This window comes from Gossypium hirsutum, chromosome A12, assembly GCF_007990345.1.
Source record: "Gossypium hirsutum isolate 1008001.06 chromosome A12, Gossypium_hirsutum_v2.1, whole genome shotgun sequence".
Taxonomy (NCBI): domain Eukaryota; kingdom Viridiplantae; phylum Streptophyta; class Magnoliopsida; order Malvales; family Malvaceae; genus Gossypium; species Gossypium hirsutum.
Genome location: NC_053435.1, coordinates 91,194,852 through 91,208,281, shown reverse-complemented (window position 1 = coordinate 91,208,281; position 13,430 = coordinate 91,194,852). Strand labels below are relative to the sequence as shown.

Below are 13,430 nucleotides of genomic sequence, written 5' to 3'. Positions count from 1 at the left end.
TAAGCCTCAATACTTTGTCAAATGTGGAAAAGCAATCCAGTTCAATTCCTTCCCTACATCCTGGATTCATAAATCTCTTGAAAATGAAGTCTTCAAAGATGATGTTCAATATTGAGAATCACAAAAGTTTCTCTGCCAGCTCAATAGGATTATTCTATTTGAGATATGGCCACCTCTAGATATTGATGCACCATGGGACACCTGGCCAAGGACACACATACCTTATCATGAGGCAGTCCTAAAAGCTCTCCATGAATATCATGAAGGAATCCCTGCCTCACAGAATGGTCTCAAGATTACCCGTGGCAATACAGTAAATCAGTCTTGCTAAGATAGAATTGCATGATGGAAACGAGAAAATAAAAGACGAAAAAATAACCTGCTGCAGTGAAGATTTCATGGATAGTGCTCAGCTTCCCCATTCAAATGCAAACAGCTGAAAATCACTTGTCAGGAATCTTGCTTTAAATAATTAAAGTATTTTGCTTTATGTCAAATAGCGTCTAATATCAATCCTGCTTTTACTTTATGTACTGTTTACTTTATGCTTTAATGACTAATGCTTATCCAGAATACTGTTTACTATTTTATTGTACATCTCCTTCAGCTATAAAAGGAGGTTGTATTCCTATTGTAAAAACCACGAAAAAGTTCTAAATAAAAAAAATCCAGTGTGTTTTCTCTACTTATGGCTTTCCAAAGATATTTCATTTTCTCTAAATCTTCCTCTTAGAAAACTTCAGATGAGTTTACAAAGAATTTACAATAAAGCGTGCTCTGTGCTTACCATATAATGGACCCTACACATCAGAAATATTGAAATTATGATCAACCATACTTATATTGATGTGGATAACATATGCCTTTTGAATTAAGGCTTTGTTGCTAAAAAGTAGTGCCTGTTGAATAACCCGTGTGGATGAAGGGTTTAAGTTTTGGCATAGCATACCTGCAACAATTCCTTCTTTCTTGCAATCCTTGTGTTTATTGCAGGTATGCTATGCCAAAACTTAAACCCTTCATCCACACGGGTCATTTAACAGGCACTGCCTTTTAGCAACAAAGCCTTAATTCAAGAGGCATATGTTATCCACATCAATATAAGTATAGTTGATCAGAATTTCAATATTTCTGATGTGCAGGGTCCATTATATGGCAAGCACAGAGCATACTTTATTGTAAATTCTTTGTAAACTCATCTGAAGTTTTCTAAGAGGAAGACAATTTAGAAAAAAGGAAAGATCTTTAGAAAGCCATAAATAGAGAAAACACACTGGATTTTTTTTTATTTAGAACTTCTTCGTGGTTTTTTCAATGGGAATACATCCTCCTTTTATAGCTGAAGAAGATGTAATACAACAAAATAGTAAACAATATTCTGGATAAGCATCAGTCATTAAAGCATAAAGTAAACAATACATAAAATAAAAGCAGGACTGATATTAGACGTTATTTGACATAAAGAAAAATACTTTAATTATTTAAAGCAACATTCCTGACTAGTGATTTTCAGCTGTTTGCATTTGAATGGGGAAGCTGAGCACTATCCATGGAATCTTCACTGCAGCAGGTTATTTCTTCGTCTTTTGCTTTCTCCTTTTCATCATAAATTCTATCTTAGCAAGACTGATTTGACTGTATTACCACGGGTAATCTTGAGACATTCTGTGTGGTCAAGGATTCCATCATGATATTCACGGAGAGCTTTTAGGACTGCTTCATGATGAGGTGTATGTGTCTTTGACCAGGTGTCCCATGGTGCATCAATATCTGGAGGTGGCCATATCTCAAATGGAATAATCCTATTGAGCTGGCAGAGAAACTTTTGTACTTCTCGATATTGAACATCATATTTGAAGACTTCATTTTCAAGATATTTATGAATCCAGAATGTAGGGAAAGAATTGAGTTGGGTTGCTTTTTCACATTTGACAAAGTATTGAGGCTTATAGAAGATTATAATCATATAACTTCCATAATTACCTCTTGCCTGATTACAGTGTTGCTCAATAATTTGAAGCCATTGTGGGAGAGGATGGAACCAACTAAGGAAAGTAAAGAAATTTTGTTGTTCTAATAAAATTCTTGAATTCTGTCTGGCCATTTTGGTGGCGGCAAATCATCTATAGTGAAAGTGGTTCTTCCTATGGAAGACTTTGGCATTTGTCTCTGATGTGCAGAAGATGATTCTGGCATGTCTTGTATTTCATCATCACTTGGTTCTTCAACTTTAGTTGTTTAAAATGCTTTCTGCAATTCTTCATCTTCTGATTCTATTTTTTCGTCTGATGAGGATTCAGACTATTTAGATGATTCATCTGATGAATCTGAACTTTCTACTGAATTGTTTCCCTCTATCAGACAGAAGAATCCACCCCTAGCAGAAGGAGTACGAATAACCTTTCCAGAAGTTCCAAAATGTACCAAACCAAGTACGTATGAAATTTTTCTAGAAATCAAAAAACAAGAAGCAGAAAAGAAGAAAAAGGCTACTGAAGAAGCCAAAACAGATAGTGAAATTGAAGTATATCAGATGGAGAAAAAACTGGGAAAAATACCAGTCTCAGAGGAATCTCCACCAAAATCTCCTCCTCCAAAGCAAGTCTCGAAATCTCTAATGATTCAGCAAGAAGATCAAAATCCTTTAACAAAATTTTTAAAGGATTATACAAAATCTTCTATTCCTAAGATCTCAACTATACAAAACCCAGAATCATGTTCTGAAGCTGATTCAGGAGAAAGTTCAGATTCATCAGATGAATCATCTAAAGAGTCTGAATCCTCATCAGACGAAAAAATAGAATCAGAAGATGAAGGATTACAAAAAGCATTTCAAAAAACTAAAGTTGAAAAATCAAATGATGATGAAATGCAAGACATGCCAGACTTATCTTCTGCACATCATAGGCAAATGCCAAAGTCTTCCATAGGAAGAACCACTTTCACTATAGATGATTTGCCGCCACCAAAATGGCCAGACGGAATTCAAGAATTTCATTCTTGGTTAGAAACTCGCAAGCTTACTGAAGATAGCAATTACAACATTCTTATAGAGTTTGTCTCCAGATTTACAGGAATGTTGAGAGATTGGTGGAATTCCATTAATCAGCATGACCAAATGCAGTTTCTAGTTCTTCAAGATCTGGCCTAGCCAATCAGAATCATACATCAACATTTTGTGGGAAACCCTCAAGATTTGCTAAAATTAAAAAAAAGGGAATTCTACAAAAGAAAATGTTGTTCGTATGTTAAAAGAGATTTAGAGAAACATTTCAAAATAATGACCAAGATATATTGTGCTTTGGGACTAAATCCAAATCTCAAGTCAGTTATCCTCTCATCTCTTCCAAATCTAATCCAAGTTGCAGTTAATCAAGCCCTCCAGACACAGAACAAAGATATTCTTCAGATCACTGTTGGAGAACTCCAACAAGAAGTCTTTGTTGCTCTAGAAGATATCTGCAACAGAAGAATGATTTTCAAAGATTATCTCTATGGTGAGAAAAGAATTGATAGAGCCTGCGATGATTCCTACTTGAAGTACAAATGCCTAAAGGACCATCTGTGTAATTGTCGCACAAAGAAGAAGAAACATTTCAAAAAACAATCTTCTTTTCCAACTTCAAGAAGAAGAAAGAAAGTAAGACCTCGATGGAGATATCTTAAGAAGAAAAGAAAGTCAACAAAATCTGACCGTTGTTACATCTGTAACTAGAAGGGACATTTTTCAAAACATTATCCAAAGAACAAAAAACAAGCCAAGAAGATTGCACAAATAGTAAAACAATCAAGAGTAAAGATTCAAGAAAATGATGATATTGAATCTGTCTGCTCCATTGAAGGTGAACCATCAGACAAGACGATTTGTGCCATCATTGCTTTTGATTCTTCAGAACCAGAATTGGACTATTCCGATATACAGATAATACAAGCCAAAGCTCAGACTATTGACAGAACATTGACACAGTCCTAGTTCCTCATGTACCTGTCAAGATCTATTTAGACAATAGTAAACCCATTACTATAATTGCCTTCATAGACACCGGCGCAGCAGAAACCATCATGAACCCAGACGTTTTACCTCAAGAATGGTGAAAACCCCACATAAGGTATTTTGATTCTGCTACTGATGTTTCTTTTGCTACTCATGTGATAAGCAAACTAATTACTATCCAATTCTTCCCAAGCTGTTGTGTGAAAACCGCAGTATTGGGATCAAAACTCCCTGGAAAATATATTTTAGTAGGCTTTGACCTCTACAAAAAAGCCTAGCATCTTAGAATACTCCCTGAAGGAGTAAGATTCAAAAATCTTTTCCAACCCTTTGACAGAATCCCAAAACATTTTTTCATCCAACCTAAAAAAATCCTTCACATTATCCAGGAATTAAAAGCCCAATCTTGTGCAGAATCTCATTCTGAATTCCTGAATAAATACTCAAATCCTTTGTGGAAAAACCCAGATTACTTCATTAAACTCCCTTTCAAGAAAAATGAAGACATCAATCCAACAAAGGCCAGCCACCAGGGAATGAATCCAGATCATCTGATGCTAGCAGAAAAAGAATGTAAACAGTTACAGCATCAAGATTTGATTGAACCCTCAGATTCTCAATGGGCATGTGAAGCCTTTTATGTAAATAAAAGATCTGAACAAATCAGAGGAAAGTTAAGACCAGTAATTAATTAAAAGCCTCTTAATCATTTCCTCCAAGATGACAAATTTCCTCAACCAAAGAAAGACTTACTCTTCTCAAGTCTAGCCAAAGCAAGAGTTTTTTCTAAGTTTGATCTCAATGCAGGTTTTTGGCAATTAGGAATTCATCCTGATGACAGACCAAAAACAGGATTTTGTATTCCTAATGGACATTTTTAGTGGAAAGTCATGCCGTTTGGATTAAAGACTGCTCCTTTTCTATTCTAGAATGCAATGATAAATATTTTTCATCATTTGATGGAAAATGCTTTAGTATACATTGACGACATTCTGCTCTATAGCAAAGATGTGGATTCTCATGCAGAACTCATTGAAGAATTCAAATCCTTTATTTTCAAATATGGGATAATGCTGTCAGAAAGAAAAATGCAGATCAACAAATCAGAAATTCAGTTTCTCGAAATGGATATCAAAGAAGGAAAATATTCTCCAGGACCACACATTGCTCAAGAACTTCTCAAATTTCCTTCAAAAGATTTGTCTTTCAAGCAAGTCCAACAATTCATTGGGATTGTTAATTATCTTAGAGATTTTATCCCTAAAGTTTCTAAGTATATTAATCTCCTGCAAAAGCTACTCAAAAAAGACCCTCCTCCATGGTCTTCTTCCTAGACAAAAGCCCTCCAAAAATTAAAAGAAATTACCCAGAATTTGCCTCCACTTTAAATCCCCTCAGATGGAGAAAGAATTCTACAGACAGATGCCAGTGATAAATATTGGGGAGCAATCTTGCTTGAAAAAAGAAATGACAAAAGACAATTCTGTGGATACAAGAGTGGGAGATTATCAGAAGCAGAATTCATTACCACTCCACATTCAAAGAGATCCTTGCAGTCAAGAAAGGTATGGCAAATTTCAAATTCCATCTGCTGGGTTATCACTTTTTGGTAGAAATGGATGTCTTCATTTCCACAAATGCTCAAGTTCAAACAGAAAACTGTCCCTCACCCACAACTCTTAATATGGGCAGAATGGTTTTCTGAATATAGTTTTGATGTCAAACATATACCAAGAAAGCAAAATGTTCTTGCTGATCTACTTTCCAGACCCAAAGAAAATCCAGAAGTCTTCGCCTATAAAAAAAATTTTCGGCCTAGACCAATTATGATGTATCGGCCCTATTCCTCATCATCTACCTCTCCTACCCCTTACACTGTCACTCTTAATCTCCATCCTGAATATCCTCCAGAAGTTTTTACTCTTGTAGAAAGAAACTGTTTTCATCAAAAAGCTAAAGACATGATGTTTGAGTATCAGATTCAAGTTTTTAAGAATTTTGGGGGACTTATTCTTAAACCTTGGGGTATTCATCCAGATTATCCTTTCATACACCCAATAAGGTTTAGATTTGTTGAACAACCAAATGAATTAAAATGGTTTTTATGGTACTTCACCCATCTTTACCATATTGCCATACAGTTCGACACCCCTGATCTCCTTTATTACTTGAAAAAAGGCATCACAGGAAACATGGAACCAGAACAATAAAATTTCTTTACTTAGTTGGTTCCATCCTCTCCCACAACGGCTTCAAATTATTGAGCAACACTGTAATCAGGCAAGAGGTAATTATGAAAGTTTTATGATTATAATCTTCTATAAGCCTCAATACTGTCAAATGTGGAAAAACAACCCAGCTCAGTTCTTTTCCTACATCCTGGATTCATAAATCTCTTGAAAATGAAGTCTTGGAACGACTGAAATCAAGTTTGATCATAGTCATCTTCACAGCTCTAAAAATCCCAACATTTTCCCAACCCAGTTGATGATACAACCAAACGAAGAACCAGCACAACTTCATGATCAAGATGATCTAGACTGTTGTTGTCCATTGTGTGAACCCGGCCAAAAAAGAAGCCTAATAGAAAGTTTTTTCGCAGATGGAAAACCTTTATACATGTTTAAAGACCCTGTTACTGGACATTGTCCTTGGGCTTTAAACTGTTCATGTGAATTATGCAAAGATGACAGATTGGCCGTTTGGGTTGATAGCATGGACAAAACTGCATCAAAGCCGAGAAAAAAGAAAAAGAAAAAGAAAAATTCAACTCAGGACGAGTTTTACAAAAGGTGGATGGATGGAGATCCAGACATTGGACCACTTGGAGAGGATAATGGTAAATATATTTACCTTGTTGATTATTCATCCCACAAATCTTTACCAAATAGACAGGTTCCACCTGAACCTTGTAAACCTCCCTCTCCTCCTCCTCCAAAATTATCCACTCAGTCTCCTGCAAAAATCCTCAAGAAATCAAAACCTTTTCCTCAGCCTTGTTACAAGAAAATAAACAAATGGGTTAAGAAGAACCCAGACTTTCTTGCTCCACAAAAACCAATTTCCACTGTGTGTATGATGCAACCTACAGCATCATATGATAAAGATTTCCCACCCCTTGAAGAATACTCTGAAAAGAGTTATACTAATACACCAAAAATCCCTTCAAAAATTTAGACTGATATTTCGGGTGCACCGTCCAAAATAAGTGCTGCAGAAGCTCCTCTCAATTGGCAAACAGAAAATGCTATTGCTCAGAATCATGTTCTAAAAAGAATTGATTCAAAGATCTCAATTGTTGAAACCAAGTTAGATGAAAACACCAAGATGGTCAGAGATCTGATCCAACTTTTACAAAAAAGATTGGACGCAGTAGCTAAACAACCAGCAGCACCAAGACAAGATTTCTTCTCTCATCTTGCACAAAGAGAAAGAAATTCAAAAATTGAAAGAACAAATCAAGACTCTTCAAGAAACAGGGAAAATCCCTGAACTAACTCATAGAGTAGAAACAATTGAATTGTTTCCCTCTATTAGACAGAAGAATCCACCCTGAGTAGAAGGAGTACGAATAACCTTTCCAGAAGTTTCAAAACATACCAAACCAAGTACGTATAAAATTTTTCTGGAAATAAAAAAACAAGCAGAAAAAAAGAAAATGGCTACTGAAGAAGCCAAAACAGACAGTGAAAGTAAAGCATATCAGATGGAGAAAAAATTGGAAAAAAGACCAGTCTCAGAGGAGTCTCCACCGAAATCTCCTCCTCCAAAGAAAGTCTCAAAATCTCTAATGATTCAACAAGAAGATCAAAATCCTTTAACAAAATTTTTAAAGGATTATATAAAATCTTCTATTCCTAAGATCTCAACTATACAAAACCCAGAATCATGTTCTGAAGCTGATTCAGGAGAAAGTTCAGATTCATCAGATGAATCATTTAAAGAGTTTGAATACTCATCGGATGAAAAAACGGAATCAGAATATGAAGAATTGCAGAAAGCATTTCAAACAACTAAAGTTGAAGAACCAAGTGATGATGAAATGCAAGACATGCCAGAATCATCTTCTGTAGATCAGAGACAAATTCCAAAGTCTTCCATAGGAAGAACCACTTTCACTATAGATGATTTGCCACCAGCAAAATGGCCAGACAGAATTCAAGAATTTCATTCTTGGTTAGAAACTCGCAAGCTTACAGAAGATGGCAATTACGACATTCTTATGGAGTTTGTCTCCAGATTTACAGGAATGTTGAGAGATTGGTGGAATTTCATTAATCAGCATGACCAAATGCAGTTTCTAGTTCTTCAAGATCTGGCCCAGCCAATCAGAATCATACATCAACATTTTGTGGAAAACCCTCAAGATTTGCTGACATTAAAAAGAAGGGAATTCTACAAAAGAAAATGTTATTCGTATGTCAAGAGAGATTTGGAGAAACATTTCAAAATAATGACCAAGCTATATTATGCTTTGGGACTAAATCCAAATCTCAAGCCAGTTATCCTCTCATCTCTTCCAAATCCAATCCAAGTTGCAGTTAATCAAGCCCTCCAGACACAGAACAAAGATATTCTTCAGATCACTGTTGGAGAACTCCAACAAGAAGTCTTTGTTGCTCTAGAAGATATCTGCACCAGAAGAATGATTTTCAAAGATTATCTCCATGGTGACAAAAGAATTGATAGAGCCTGCGATGATTCCCACTTGAAGTACAAATGCCCAAAGGACCATCTGTGTGATTGCCGCACAAAGAAAAAGAAACATTTCAAAAAAACATTATTCTTTTCCAACTTCAAGAAGAAGAAAGTAAGGCCTCGATGGAGATATCTTAAGAAGAAAAGAAAGTCAACAAAATCTGACCGTTGCTACATCTGTAACCAAAAGGGACATTTTTCAAAAAATTATCCAAAGAACAAGAAACAAGCCAAGAAGATTGCACAAATAGTAAAACAATCAGGAGTAAAGATTCAAGAAAATGATGATATTGAATCTGTCTGCTCCATTAAAGATGAACCATCAGACAAGACGATTTGTGCCATCCCTGCTTGTGATTCTTCAGAACCAGAATCGGACTATTCCGATATACAGATGATATAAGCCAAAACTCAGACTATTGACAGGACCATTAACACAGTCCCAGTTCCTCATGTACCTGTCAAGATCTATTTAGACAAATATAGTAAGCCCATTACTATAATTGCCTTCATAGACACCGGCGCAGCAGAAACAATCATGAACGCAGACATTTTACCTCCAAAATGGTGGAAACCCCACATAAGGTATTTTGATTCTGCTGCTGATGTTTCTTTTGCTACTCATATGATAAGCAAACCAATTACTATCCAATTCTTCCCAAGCTGTTGTGTGAAAACCACAGTATTGGGATCAAAACTCCTTGGAAAAGATATTGTAGTAGGCTTTGACCTCTACAAAAAAGCACAGCATCTTAGAATACTCCCTGAAGGAGTAAGATTCAAAAATCTTTTCCAACCCTTTGTTAGAATCCCAAAATTGTCATTTAACCTAAAAAAATCCTTCACATTATCCAAGAATTAAAAGCCCAATCTTGTGCAGAATCTCATTCTGAATTCCTGAATAAATGCTCAAACCCTTTGTGGAAAAACCTAGATTTCTTCATTAAACTCCCTTTCAAGAAAAATGAAGACATCAATCCAACAAATGCCAGCCACCAGGGAATGAATCCAGATCATCTGATGCTAGCAGAAAAGGAATGTAAAGAGTTACTGCATCAAGATTTGACTAAACCCTCAGATTCTCAATGGGCATGTGAAGCCTTTTATGTAAATAAAAGATCTGAACAGATCAGAGAAAAGTTAAGACTGGTAATTAATTATCAGCCTCTTAATCATTTCCTCTAAGATGACAAATTTCCTCTTCCAAAGAAAGACTTACTCTTCTCAAGTCTAGCCAAAGCAAGAGTTTTCTCTAAGTTTGATCTCAAGGCAGGTTTTTGGCAATTAGGAATTCATCCTGATGACAGACCAAAAACAGGATTTTGTATTCCTAATGGACATTTTCAGTGGAAAGTCATGTCGTTTGGATTAAAGATTGCTCATTCTCTATTCCAGAAAGCAATGATAAAGATTTTTCATCCTTTGATGGAAAATGCTTTAGTATACATCGACGACATTCTGCTCTACAGCAAAGATGTGGATTCTCATGCATAACTCCTTGAAGAATTCAAATCCCTTATTTTCAAATATGGGATAATGCTGTCAGAAAAAAAATGCAGATCAACAAATCAGAAATTCAGTTTCTCGGAATGGATATCAAAGAAGGAAAATATTCTCTAGGACCACACATTGCTCAAGAACTCCTCAAATTTCCTTCAAAAGATTTGTCTTTCAAGCAGGTCCAACAATTCATTCGGATTGTTAATTATCTTAGAGATTTTATCCCTAAAGTTTCTAAGTATATTAATCCCCTGCAAAAGCTACTCAAAAAAGACCCTCCTCCATGGTCTTCTTCTCAGACAAAAGCCCTCCAAAAATTGAAAGAAATTACCCAGGATTTGCCTCCACTTCAAATCCCCTCAGATGGAGAAAAAATTCTACAGACAGACGCCAGTGATAAATATTGGGGAGCAATCTTTCTTGAAAAAAGAAATGACAAAAGACAACTCTATGGATACAAGAGTGGAAGATTCTCAGAAGTAGAAATTCATTACCACTCCACATTCAAAGAGATCCTTGCAGTCAAGAAAGGTATGGCAAAATTCAAGTTCCATCTTCTGGGTTATCATTTTTTGGTAGAAATGGATATGTCTTCATTTCCACAAATGCTCAAGTTCAAACAGAAAACTGTCCCTCACCTACAACTTTTAATATGGGCAGAATGGTTTTCTGAATATAGTTTTGATGTCAAACATATACCTGGAAAGCAAAATGTTCTTGTTGATCTACTTTCTAGACCCAAAGAAAATCTAGAAGTCTTCGCCTATAAAAGAATTTTTTGGCCTAGACCAATTATGATGTATCGACCCTATTCCTCATCATCTACCTCTCTTACCCCTTACACTGTCACTCCTAATCTCTATCCTGAATATCCTCCAGAAGTTTTTACTCTTGTAAAAAGAAATTATTTTCATCAGAAAGCTAGAGACATGATGTTTGAGTATCAGATTCAAGTTTTCAAGAATTTTGGGGGACTTATTCTTAAACCTTGGGGTATTCATCCGTATTATCCTTTCGTACACCCAATAAGGTTTAGATTTGTTAAACAACCAAATGAATTAAAATGATTTTTATGGTACTTCAACCATCTCTACCATATTGCCATACAGTTCGACACCCATGATCTCCTTTATTACTTAAAAAAAGCCATTAAAGGAAACATTGAACCAGAAGAACAAAATTTCTTTACTTTCCTTAGTTGGTTCCATCCTCTCCCACAATGGCTTCAAATTATTGAGCAACACTGTAATCAGGCACCCGATTCCTCTCCTGATTACTTTTCTTTATTGCTACCCATAGTACTTCCAAAAAAGGGTACAAACATTTGTACTTTTGCAAATTTTCAACATAAAATAATGGTAAAAAAATCAGAAACTAAAAGAGAGAAAAAAAGAAAAGAAAAGAGACAACTGTTCAATTCACCATGTTTTGAGTTCACCATCAAAACTTTACTACAAAAATTAAGATTCATTAAAAACAGGGAAAAAAGAAACCCAGAAACTAAACGTACACACCCAAAAAAAAAGAGTTCTCTACTAATCTTACAGTCTTTTTGACCCCATAAAGAAACCCCAAAAACTCTGAGCAACTAACAACACACAAAGTTCCTGTAATCAGAACTTCCTCCAAATTCTCCTCCTATAAAGACCCAAAGAGGATATCTAGGGGAAAAAAAAGAAGGAAAACAGTGATGAATCTTCTTTGGGTGTGCAATTTCTTTCAAGGATTCAATCAATAAATTACTCATTGGCCGACACAGAAGCAGATAAAAAAGTCATTAGCGCACAAAGAAGAAGAATAAGAAGAAAGTAAGAGGAAGGGAAAATAAAGGGAAAAATATATACATATATATATATGAAGAGAGGCGACTTTTTGAATCATGCTAGTGTCCAAAAAACATACATTGAAAGAACAGAACACCCTTTTAACACCTAAAATTATTAAAAGTAATATTAAAAACCCCAAAAAAACATAAATATAATCTCAAAAGATAATTTAGTATTGTGTTTTTTGTTTATTCATTTTATGTTTTTATTACCCATTTCTTCGAATCTGAAGGAAGCTGTATAAGAAGCCAGCAAACCAACAAAGATGTTTAAAAACCTATCCATATTTCAACCTTTTTCATGAATCAAATCATATTTCTTAAAATATCGTTTTATTAATTCTCACTTATCAATTTAACTACAAAAAAGAACTTATGTTTCAACCCATGCCATTTCCTTTCTATGCTATTTATGTCATGCACTTAGCTATCTCCTCTCCCCATTTTTTGTATTTAAACAGAGTGAATAAAGCAGGGGAATATAAAACAGAACCAAAACTTTCCTTCATTTTCTCAGTGACCAAACAAAAAGAAAGTGAAAATGATATTTCTTACCTGACTCAGTTGAGGAAATCAGGTGGGCGCCGACGACAGAGGAAGCAGGTGGAAGGTGGAGATGAATGTGGTGACTGGTGACTGGTGACTGGTGAGCAGTGCTGTCGGTGGAGGTGGAGGTGAGTTAGGGATTTTGATTCTGGAATTGGGAATAAGGGGAGGAAGGCACGAAAGTGAAAAAAAGTAAAATTAATAAAGTAAAGTTAAAAATTTAAAATAATTTAAAATAAATTAAAATATTCATTATATAATTCGGGCCTTTCTTGAAACGACGATTGTTTACAAAGGAATGCAAAGGGCTTCACGAATGAAGCATATAATTTTAATGCAACTACATGATTTGGATAGATGGCACTCCCTTCCTGTCTTTCTATAGTCTTGCAACTCACAGCATCAATGGAAATTAACGCCTAACTTTGCTTTCATCATGGCACATTCCCTCTAAAACTAATGCACTAAATGCCTTAAAAAAGATGTCGCCTTTCCTTGACATTCCAGAATAAATAGTTATTGTTTGTCTTTGACAAGCCACTTTGAAACCAGCTACAGACTAACTGGTTAAGGGGACTATTGTTAATACCCAAAATACACAAGCTTAGACCGAAAGACAATACATACGTGCTCATGCCCACGCAAGCATAACAGCTCAACTAATGAGCAGGTTTACCAATTACTAAAAACCCACAAAGGTGTCTTACCTACACAGCTCAAAATGTCTCACGCAAAACATCCTCCTTGTGCCTTCATGTAGGAGCAAGAAGCTTTTATAAGTTTCCAGCAAATCAAGTTATTAAAACACAATAAGGTAGGAATCTAAAAATCCAGAATATGAGACAAAAAGCTCAGGTACAAACGGCT

The 13,430-nt window shown here is 35.5% G+C and overlaps 1 pseudogene; it reads right to left on the bottom strand.

Annotated features, from left to right (window-relative positions):
• The window catches only part of LOC107898934 (probable U3 small nucleolar RNA-associated protein 11), a 38,855-nt pseudogene extending 25,753 nt beyond the window's left edge, over positions 1-13,102 (bottom strand).
• Between the last annotated feature and the right edge of the window lie 328 nt (positions 13,103-13,430).